Source organism: Numida meleagris, chromosome 2 (assembly GCF_002078875.1).
Source record: "Numida meleagris isolate 19003 breed g44 Domestic line chromosome 2, NumMel1.0, whole genome shotgun sequence".
Classification (NCBI taxonomy): Eukaryota; Metazoa; Chordata; class Aves; order Galliformes; family Numididae; genus Numida; species Numida meleagris.
Genome location: NC_034410.1, coordinates 4,201,651 through 4,213,595, shown reverse-complemented (window position 1 = coordinate 4,213,595; position 11,945 = coordinate 4,201,651).

Sequence of the window (11,945 nt, the reverse complement as noted above, 5' to 3'; positions counted from 1 at the left end):
TCCTGGGACAAGACTTATCCAGTACTTGGCCACTTCCACAGTGGGAAACATCAGTGTTCCACATGTCCCAGCAGGAACTTCCCCACTGTCACCCAGGGACTGCCCCACAGTCATTTTTCTGGGGACTGAGGAGTGGGCACCTGGCTGATGCAGTGACCTGGGATGGGGAAGGCAGTGTCCAGTGACTCGAAGCCACACAGTGTTTATAAGGTTAAGCACAGAGCGCATTTTTGGGGTTTGGGACATCGCGGTATGGTGAACAGCAGCTTGGTGGTGTTCAGGACAGCTCTGCTGCCTGGCATTTGGCTCATCAGCAAACTCATGTGCCTGCAGCAGTTCCAAGATGAGTAATTACACACAAAGTCAAAGCGCAGTTGCTGTACTTCTTCACAGACGCAGCTTAGTCACCTCTGAGACGCTATGGGAGTCCTGAGCATTGCTCGAAGAGCAAAGCTGCATATGTCTCTTAGGAAAGCCCATTCCCAGGCAGCTAAGCCAGCTGGGCTTCATCCCCAGCCACGCTAATGCTATCAGATGATCCGGAGGTAGCTGCCGCTAAGGGTATCACCAAGTCACTGATTATAGGGGTCCAAAAGGCTGTAGTTAGCAGTAATGAGATTAAACTGAGCAGTAGAGCATGGTCAGCAGCGTATGCTGGGCTGCAAGGCTGCACCCACGCAGTCTCCTGCAAGGAGGTGCGGTGCCATCTAGCGACAACAAAACTGTCCCCTTTCGGTCCCAAACGTCATCACTGCAAGGACACTGCTGCACTGTGTCCTCTGCAGGCTGTCACCCTCAGCGTCTCGGCGAGCTGGGGTCCTGCAGCCAGCACCTCCTATCTGCAGGATGCCAGATAGCAAGTGGGTTTGGGGGATCTGAAAGTATGGGGGGAGAAATGCTGATTGAAGATAAAAGGTTCTGTTTGCATTACGGATGGCTCTGAGTTCAAGGCACCTCTGGCATTTACTACGATACAGACTCCTGCGGCCCAAATAATCCCTACAAGCTCAGTTCCATTTCAGCAGCTGCTTTGCATGAGTGTGACAAGAGGGAATTGAATGTCACTGCCCCTGCAAGTGGCCGATCTGTCCGGCTTCAAGCGCTTTGTGCCTTTCCCATTAAGCCAGAAAGAAAACCTGTGTTCCAGTGTGGGCCATCACCTCTCACACCTGGCACAGCTCTGCCCCCGCTCCAACTACAACAGCCATCAAAACAGATAAAGGAATTCTCTATAGCTGGCCTTCCTGCAAACCCCAGCCCATGCTTACACAACAGAGACCTCTCACCTGATCTTATCTGCACAGCCTTTCCCCTGCTATGTTACTGCTGTCCTCTTATCTCGGCTCCTAGAGGAGTCAGCCCCTGTTAGGGCTGCCCTCTGCTCCAGACCCTGCATCCCCTGCTGCTGAGCCCTACATGTTCCCATGCTCTCAGAAAGGCTCAGTGCTCCCTGGATTTTATTTGTTTATTTTTTTCCATGACTTTTCCTGCTTTTTCAGACAGGAGGAGAAAAGCACTTCCCTGGCTCACATGTGTGCACCCCCCACAGAGGCAATGATGGGGAGACACATAGGAAAACCAGTAGCAGCACTGGGTCCACCACTTCAGGATGGACAGACAGATATCAGAAGCACAAGCAGATGGCCGTGCGTGCTCACAGGCCATCAACATACACGTTATATGTGGCAGCTAGATGAAGAGACAGGCAAATGCATGCTGTACATGCATGCACTGCGTGCTCCCACCAGGTTCAAGCTGAGCACAAGACGCATGCAGGCATGCACAGTGCTGGCTGCACTGCTCCGCTCTATCCTTCACCTCCTGCTTTTACATCCCTCCACCCACACAAAATAAACAAGCCTTGCCCTTCCATGCACTCTGTCCCCTGCCTGCTGCTGTATTTGCTGACACCTCTGCTGCACTGTTCGTGCTACTGGCTGTGCGTGGCAGCCCCAGCTGTTCCCAGGCTCACTGCCTGGCTGGTGATCAAGGACCTGTCTGTTACCTTCCTGACAATGTCCCCTGTTTTCTCGATCAATCACTTCGGTCTGCACCTCTTCAGCTGCTCAGCATTGCCTCCTTCACCTGCTGTATGTTTCCCTACTCAGCCTGCAGCAGTAACAAGGGTGGCTGTAGCTTTTTGACCCCCCCCACAGATAGTCAAATCTCATACTAATTGAGCTCTTTCTTCTGGTCCTCATTTATTAAAGGAAGCTGTAAAGAAAATGGTCACTACTTTAGAGAGAAGGGTGGTATTCTTACACATAAGGCTTAACAGAGACAGCAGAGGACTGGTAATTCCCAGCCTTGCAGGAAGTTTAATGTTTGGGCTATGGTAGGGAAGAGCAAGGTCCATACAGGAGCCTCTGTGAATGCAATTCATCATATGGAGCTGGATGTGATGTGGTCTGGTGTGATATAATGTGATGATATGATATAGGTGGGCAAATCTCATCCCATGTCTACCTGCAGCCTGGCTGACATTCAGCATTCTGCCCTTGCACCTGTAGACACACAAAGGGAGCAGAGGGGCAAGAGCCCCTCCAAACACTCCTGAATCTCCTCTGAAGTTGTTCAGAGGGATCCAAAAAAGCAGAGACTCTCAAACTGGAGAATTGGTACTGGAGAGCTGCTTGACAAATTGGAGCAAAGTGCATGGACCCCACTGGGGACCAGGATCATGCTCCACTGACTCAGTGCAACACTGCAGAGATCATGAGATCATAGAATCATAGAATCATTAGGGTTGGAATGACCACTAAGATCATCTAGTCCAAACATCTTTCCATCACCACCATACTGTTAAACCATGTCACTCAATGCAACATCTACCTCTCGTGTGATGCTCATGTGACTAAAGAACGGGAGCATCACTCTACTAGGTGCAGTACAAGCACACTACAGAGAGGCAGAAGGAACTTAGAGAAGCATCCCCACCCTCTGTTGACGCTGAAGCTCAGGAAAGCTAAACCTGCTTCGATGCGGTCAGTTAAAACAGATTTTTGCCCCTACAGCGCCTGGCTCAGCACAGTTCCGCATCTGTGCAGCTCTCTGCCCCATCACTGTAGTCCCACGTGGTTTGGCATTGGGTGTGTGGGGCATGTGTGTGGCCTGGGAGCACTGCCCTGGGGAGCTTGTTCCTAAGGACCGAACAAGCCACACAACCTCAGGCACTCGTCACACATCTTGCCTTCTAGACTATTCACCAACTTCATAGCCCTCCTTTGGACTCCCAGACGCTGCCCAGAGCAGCTCCCAGCAGTGCTGCACTGTCCACAGAAGAAGAGGTTGGGAGAAGGGAGCATGGATCATCCTCTTTTGCATACATGCTCCCCATCACCTCCCTTTTCCTAAATTATTTTCTATTGTTTCCCAGTACTAGAATATTGGAGCTAACGAAAAAATGAGGAACTAGAAATTGTAACTAATACCTGTTGCCTTCCCTTAAAACTCTGGCTGTGGCCCAAGGCAAAGGGGGTCAGGCAGTACAGATCACAGCCTGAGGACATGGCAGTGAATCAGGGAAATGCCTCTTCCCTGTGGCACTGCAGTTTGGAAGCATCCCTTGTCCCGTACTGGATTACACCAGGGGTATTTTGAATGAACAAGTTCTGAAAATAAGCCAGGCCCCCAGACTTCCCCACCTCCCCAACTCATGATTGACTCAGCCGGGTGGAAGAGCAGCTTCACCTTCCCTAAAAATAGACCAAGTGGTTCATCCTCTCAACATAGCCCAGTGCTCAGTGATAAAATCAGCTGCCAGAGGCCACTGGGAGGCAGTGAATAGGACCGAGGTGTGGGGACTGGAGCAGGGCTCCTCCAGGATTCTCTAAGGGCTGCCTGGTGGTGAGTTTCACAGAGGTTTTCCACTGGGACTGTCTACAGCTTGACACAGCTATTGGGACTACCGAGACCTTCCTGTAAGTAATTTTGGGGTAGATTTGAGAAGGGTGAGGTGTTGTATGAATATGAAGCTGGAGCTGATGTTGAAAATGTAGGGCAAATGAGGATGCTCAGGACCTTGTGCTGTGAAAGGGATGGTGGCAAAGCTGTGGATTTTGTTGGCCCAGAGCTTGGTAAATCCCACCATCTGCACCACTAGTGGTGGCTTCAGTTCAGTTCTGCCTTGTTGTCTTGGGTGCTTGGACGTGTTTGAAGTGGGAGCAGAGTGTTGTACGTGCTTTTCCCTTTTCCCAAAACATGGGAGTTCCTAGCTTTGAGGCTTAAATTCATGCATCTACTCGCTACTCTCTACTATCAGTCTCTACCCTCTGTCCCCAAAATACTGTGAGGTATTGAGATTCCATCAACACGATAGAGAATACATACAGGATTCTGGTGAGCCTGTTAGGCACTGTAGGGTTGGTTGGAACATATTCTAGGTCAGAATCGTGTTCAGAACTGGCTGCAATACAGCAGACAGCAAAATGTGGACTTCAGAGGAAAATGAGCTTCACTTCAGCTTACATCCCTGGGGAACAGGAGGTAGAGAAGGATATGTTAAGGAAGACATTTCTCTCCCTCCCTCTTCTGCTCTCAGCTCCAGGGAGCGTTGAGAATGTGTTTGCAACCCTGAGCCAAACGAAGGGCTTCGGGAGGGGGTCTGAGGGATTAAGAGTATTAATATGGCCATGCCACGCTTATTTGTACTCAGGCATGGCAAGTAACTCCTGCACCTCTTAGTAAGACAGAACTTGAGTGTCTACCCCTGAATCTCATACCTGATCATTCATTTGCTGAAGCCATTCAGCTGTTGAATGTCTGTGTGGTGGCCAGAACTCTTCACCCAAGTCTTTGCTGGAAACTATTCAAAGTAGCTTCAGGACTTTACTAGAAAAAAAAAAGGGTTGGGGTAAGAGAGGTAGAATTGGTGTCTTGGATACAGATATCACTTGGTGGGAAGAGGCAAAACATGACAGCCTGTACTCTTGTCCGGGCAAAGTACTAGATAATCCTGCTCATGGCAATAAAGGGATCCAGCATGGGTGGAAATCCCTAGGTATTTCCCATAGAGGCTCTGTTCAGCCTTTGCATACTTGCACTATTTTGCAGGATACCGAAACCTCTTTTCTGGGGTAAATCAGGATAGGATGCCCCAACTCTATTGCCAGGAAGGATGGAAATCCTTCTTTACCACCAGCAAAAAATCCAGGTCTAGATTCAAGCACAGTAGCAGGAAGCTTCACTTTCAGTACTGTACAACCTGATCTTTTACTCTTTTAAAGCCAAGCAGTTCTCTCCTCCCCCCTACTCTCACTGGCAGCTTGCCTCATTCAGAAACAAATGGGAATGCTAGGGAAACTCAATATCTAGAAGTGGGTTAGGATTTTCTCTTCAAAGGATACTGGTGGAGATTTTTTTGATTTTATTTTAATTTTGCTGTGACAGTTTCTTCCAAAACTACATTCAGATTTCTTGGCTGTCAGTGACGAAGTGTTGACAGCAGCTTGGAAACTCCATGACAAGAATAGAATGTAGAAGCAGGCTCATGCTGCACAGCATCTCTGCAGTGCCCCCACATCAACGCCATGGCATGGCCAAAAAGACACTTACGGATGCATGCCACAGCCCTGGTCCCAGTCACAGAAGGGATGCGTAGGCAGTGATGCTTGTGGCAGACATTCCCAAGGTATCGCTTTGTAGTGGCTGGAAAGGGCTTCCCTTAAAAGGGCTGGTATTTGCGGCATGCCAAGAAGCACTCTCCCAAGGCATGGGTTATTTTAGTGGGCAGCTCTGTGTTGCTTTCCATAGGGGATGCTTGGTGGGGGAGGAAGCCACTATCACACATTGTCATCCTGCACTGAAGTCTGCTGGGGAGGAGAGGCTGCTCCATGGGATGTAGAGCATGGCAGAGGGGTTTGGGGCTGAAAACCATCCTGGTGCAGACAGGATGGGTGAACACTAAGAGGGGAACAGAAGCAGCTCTCACTTCATAGCAAGCGGACAAGGGGAAATCGTTTTAAACTAAGACAGGGGAGATGTAGGTTAGATATTAGGAGGAAGTTTTTCACTTAGAAGGTGGTGACGCAGTGGAACAGGTTGCTCAGAGAGGTTGCGGATGCCCCATCCCTGGAGGCATTCAAGGCCAGGCTGAATGTGGCTCTGGGCAGCCTGGTCTAGTGGTTGGTGACCCTGCACTCAGCAGGGGGGTTGAAACTAGATGATCTTTAAGGTCCTTTTCAACCCAGGCCATTCTATGATTCTATGATCACCATTTCATAGACTCCTGGAATCATTAAGGTTGGAAAAGACCACTAAGATCACCTAGTCCGACCATCACCCCATGCCTGTGACCACTCTAGATCATGTCACTCACTGCAACACCTACCCTTTTCTTGAACACTTCCAGCAATGGTGACTCCACCACCTCCATGGGCAGCCCATTCCAATACCTGACCAAACACCCAAAAGAAGTGAGGGAGCTGAACCGGGTGAGGTTTAAGGCAAGGAACAACAAGCTCCCAGCAACTGGCCCACTGGGCAAGGCCATGTTCCCAGGCAGCAATGCAACCCGCAGCTGTCTCTGGGCGAAGCTTCTTGGAGTCCTTCAGTGCCAGGAATAGCATCCTGTACATTCCTGAATTTTTTGCAAGGGCTAGAAATAGCCCCGAGCTGCCTCGGGCAGACACTCAGCCCCGCCTGAAGCTAAATTTTCCTGGGAGCTGTTTAGATTACCTGAAGGTTGCGAAGTGCCTCTTGCAAAGAGAAGTCCAGCTGACACCGACGGAGCCACAAACCTCTGTAGAAGTGTCTAAAGTCAGGGACCTTTGGTGCTGAAAGACAGTAGTTGTTTTTCCTTCACCCCTTCCCACCTCCTATTTGCAATCACAGATTTATACACATGTACCATGTGCATTGTTCGGTTATAACGTAGTAAATTATTCCTAAAGTACGAAATACTCTTTTAAATCTTATTTCGTCTTCAGCAAACCTGTACTTCAGTTACATTATTTTGTTTCATGTACATTTAGCACCTTCTTCTGATTTTGGCACTTTCGCATCCCAAAATTCACATATTAGTTCTGCACATCAGAGCCGCTCATGAGACTGCAACATATGGCTCGCAGACAGTGCAAATTATTTTTTAATCCCTTTCAGTAGCAAATGGATTATATTTTTTGTTGTGCATTAGTTGTCGTATTTATTATCTATACCGGAGGTGCCCCCCACCTCCAAATCAGGGATCCATTGCACTAGATGCTGTACCTGCTTATTTGAAAGGAAGAAGTCATCTCGTGAAATTTTGGAATCAGGAAAAAAAGTGTTACGAATCCGTATGTTTTTTGTTAGTTATCTAAATACAACCAGTGGTCTTCTTACCTCTGGTGAGCAAGGGAAAATCTCACTTCTAAAGGTCAATTTCTAGCACGTGCAGTTGTAATATAAACAGGTGACCTGAATGAAAACAAGCAAAAATCAGATGACTTTTAAAAAAAAAAAATACGTTTACAATTACTGCTCTTTCACATAATGAGCCAATTCACTGTAAAACAAAAAGGCTTGAATTTGAAATCCTCGCTGTGCTTTGTAGAACTGAAAACGAGAGAAAACACTGTGGTTTGCAAACAGGGCAAAGCGTGATCCGGGAGCCAGGGAGCACCCGTGAGGGCAAACAGGATGCTTCAGAGCATCTCTGGTCCTCGCTTTTTCTGGAGGCTGCCTAAAATCCCATGAATGCTGCCCACCACAGCTCTGTCCCACGATTTTTTGCCTTTCTTCTGGAAAAAGCCACACACCACAGTTGGACACATACTAAAGCCTCATAGCAAGTCACGAAGCCAACGAGAAATGGCAAGAAATGCCCTTCCCTCCCCAAACCCTCAGCCTCCCAGCATCCCCACAGCACCCAGGGCCACTCACCCACTGGCAGCCTCAAGTCAGGGCAGGGAGGCCACCCTGCTCCCCGCAGTGTGCATCTCCTCCAGCTCAGCATCCCCAGGACCAGAACCACCAATTCACAGGCTGCGGGTAGAGATATAAACTCATCTCTGCTGAGTGAGCACCGCCAATGGGTTGCCAGGCTCCTGGATTAAGTGGCGGCACTGGTTTCTCAGACAGCTTTTATGGGTGCTCACCCAACTGAGCAAATCACCCCACTGGGATTTAAGAGGTTCTTTTGTCGCAGGGTAGATTCTCTGAGAGGCAAAAATGGGAAGAGAGTGGGGTGGGTGTGATTTGGCACCTGCAGTTCCCACATGTAGGAATAGAGGTGTTTAGGAATGGGGTTCTCTCCTGCAGGAATGGGCTTCCAGCTCCAGGAGGGGGCAGGGAGCTGCTGAGGTCTCACCAATACATGTGCTAGGGACAAACAGGTGGGAATGGGGCACACATCCAGCACACAGGGGACCTGTTGGTAATGAACATCTGGCTGGGGGGTCCGTAGCAGCAAACATCATTACCAGCAGACAATCCATCCCAGGGAACAAGGAAGAGCTAAAATGGCCCCAAATTTGCAGGAGCAGTCATCTCAGAGCACTACAAACCCAGGAAACTGGGAGCATTTCCATGTTGATTCACCTCCATTCTCCTGTAAAATGGAGTCCCTGCTACACTGTAAGGAACCACAGTTTTCCTGCCCTGCTTTCACAGTGCTCAGAAGCTCTGGGACATGGGTCCCTTTGATGCCGCCAGCCTTTAAGCACTGGGTTTTGGGTCCTGCACCATGGGCTGCACTGTGTCTCACGGTGACCAGGTAGTGGCATGGCATGGAGACCATATCATGTCCCATGGTATAGAACATGCCAAGTCCGTGGGGCATAAATAACACAAAGCTAGTCAGCAGAGGAGCAATGAGGATGGACTAAAAGTTTTTCTGCAGAACTATAGAATAATTTGATTGTTTGAGTCAGAAGGGATGGTTAAAGGCCATCTAGTCCAAATCCTCTGCAATGAACAGGGACACCTACAGCTCCATCGGGAGGGAAAAGTGAGGCTGCTCCTGACTGTGTGATGAGGGCTGCTTCTTTCAGCTGGTTTCAGGATGAGATGCTCTCCAGAGCATCATGCTCTTGGGCAAGCAAACAAGGGGCCAGGACCATGTCACAACTTGTACCACCAGCCTTCCCCTCTGCCCCCAGCTCCTGCAAGCCCCCTGCAAGCCGAGCTGAGTTCATGTCCCATTACACAACCCCACGGGATGTCAGGAGTGGGCCTGCATGGGGTGCACCCGCCTGCACAAAGGGCTTTGCTTAGCAGCTGTGTTTGCTCAGGATGGCTGATTTTGGGAGCAAAGCCGATGACATGTGGTTGGCCAGGCAGCCTGGGGGATCAGTGCTGAGCTTGCAGCTTCCTTTTTTAATAGGTGACTCAGGCACTCAGTAGCTCACTGGGGTTGGAGGTGGGAGCCAGGCTACAGGGAGTGCCAGCCGTGGCCGTGGTGGACACCAACAGGTGGGTAGCATGCTTTTTTTTGTATAGGATAAAGCAGTTTAAATAGGAAGCAGGGTGAGCAGAGCTGCTGTATTACCAGAGGGATGGGATTTTCTCAGGGGAAGGAGAGATGAAGTGCTTTGTTAGGGGGTTTGTTTTCCGCTTGCTGGGAGCTGGCTGTCATATTTAACAGAGACAGTTTGAAACAAAGGGAGGTGCAATGTTATCTTCTGCAGGAGACAGAGCTGTTGGGCAATAGCCAAAGAGGAAGTGACTGAATATTTGCATTAATTTGTGAGTCTTTTCCCCATTCTCTTTCCTTTCCGTTTCTTCTTCCTGTGTCTAGAAAGGCCAGGGAGAAAAAGTGGAGACAAGGAATGGTTTTCCCCTATTGCAGGGCTGAATATCTCTGAACCCTACAGCTTAGGGGTGAATATCTCTGAACACTACAGCTTAGGGATGAATATCTCTGAACCCTACAGCTTAGGGATGAATATCTCTGAACACTACTCCTGGGTCCAGCCTGATGTCTGGAGGGACAGACTCTCCCTCCACACATTTAGCTGAGAGGAGCTCTTTTTATCCCCAGAAACCACCTCCATCCCTCCCTGCTCACCCTGGGCAGAGGGGATGCCCAAGGTGCCAGCAGAAACCTTTTGTCCAGCAGAACTGAAACATGGAGCCCAACACAGGTCTCATACTGGGTCTCCATGCCCTCAGTCTCCCACACAACAATTCAGACAACAGCACCCTTACCCTGTCTGCACGACACCCTTTAGCATCCTTAGCTGGGAAGCTCTTGAGATGACAGCCCGGCTCTCTTGTTAGTGGGATTAAGTGTTGTTCTTCCGCTGTTAACTATAATTAGCAGTTTGGAGGGTGGCAGCAGCCTGTTCCATCGGGCAGAGCCTCCTGGAGCAGCACAGCTAATTATATCCATCATTAAAACAGAAGTCCTGTGGCTTTTCATCCATCTGAGCGAAAGGATGAAGGAAGAAGCAGCTCTGAGGCTGTTTTCCACTGTATGGTCAGAAAGCTGCATCCAGCTCCATCACCTGCTCGTGGCTGGAGGGCACTTTGCTGTGCTTTGTGCAGCATCCCCCCACCATAGGCCAACACAAATAACATCAGGTCACTATAACGCTCACAAAGCAGCGTGCAGGAGACCATTAAACATTACCAACCCAGTTCTAGGATATGGAGAAGTTTTTGCTAAGTTCTCAGCACTGAAGTGCTTAAGCACAGGGTCCCTGCCTTGCTGTGAAGAGCTCCCAGCTCCTACATGGAGTTTTTAGGAGCTTTTCACTGTGACCATGGCTTTGCTCAGGGCTTATGCTCATTTTTCCAACCAGAAAGGCTGCACAATTGTGCTTGGTTTTCTTTCTGCTTTAAAGCAAGTAAGGCTGTCTCTCCACTGCTCTCTCCCTTGCTCTTGCTGGGAAGCTTCACCAAACCTCATCACCTTGCAAGGAAGAAAGCTTCTGGTTTCCCAGTGGATTGGGTCCGTTTTGCCTTTTCAGCAGGAAATTCAGAACTGTAGGAGAAAATAGAGGTTCTTGAATGGAGGTTCTCTGGCAAGATTTTTCAAAGAGCTATTCATGGCAGCGAATTGCTCCATCTCTGGAGACACTCAAGGTCAGGTTGGAGGGGCTCTGAGCATCCTGATCTAGCTGTAGGCATCTGTGTTCATTGCAAGGGAGTTGGAGCTCAAAGGTCCCTTCCAACTTAAATGATTCTATGATAATCCAGCACACGTTTCAGTGCTATTCTCACAGGGCATGGCCATGGCAAGGAAAAACCATGAAATCCCAGGCAGCTTTGCTAGCTATTGCTTCATTTTCTCCTTTCACAGAGGGAAATGTGTGCCTCAAACCTCCTAGTGAAGGGGGAATTCTACAGCAGGTAGAAGGGCAGGTGTTAGAGGTATCACCACCAGCTCCTCTAACAGTGCATGTCACAGTGATGCCTTGATCCTCTCCTCCTCATTTCCAGAGTGTTGATCATCTCAAGATGTCAGAGACCCAGTTACGTTCTTGACCAGAGTGGAGGAAAACTGATAAAATCAGAGGCTAATTCATCTTGCAGCCTCACTGCCTATCTGAAAATGCGCCAGATTGGCACCAGCTGTGCCACTGTCTCCACTGGCTATAGCTGAATTATTCATTTTGATTCAGTCTGACCCACTGGCAGTAGAAATCAGGGAAAGAAGTCCCATATTGACGTGGTGACTTAGTTAGAATGAAAAAAATACATTATGGAAATCTCTTCTGTTTCTTCTCCTCGTGCCTTCGTGTCCTTTTGTCAGAACTGAGCATCTACATCTGCACTGCTTCCAGCTGCTTCTACACGGATCCAGCCTCAGCTTTGCATCAAAATGCCTTGGCATCTGCATGAGCAGCTGGAACCAAGGGCAGAAGAAACACCTGCAGGTGTCTGAGCATCTCAGTGGAGCCCTTCTGCTCTCATCTCAGTGTCTGTTCAGTGCTAAGGACAAACATGTCTGTCCCATAGGAACTGAAGTCTCTTTTGAAGCACTAGCTTCCAGGATCCTGTTAGTGCACGATGTTATGCGCTGT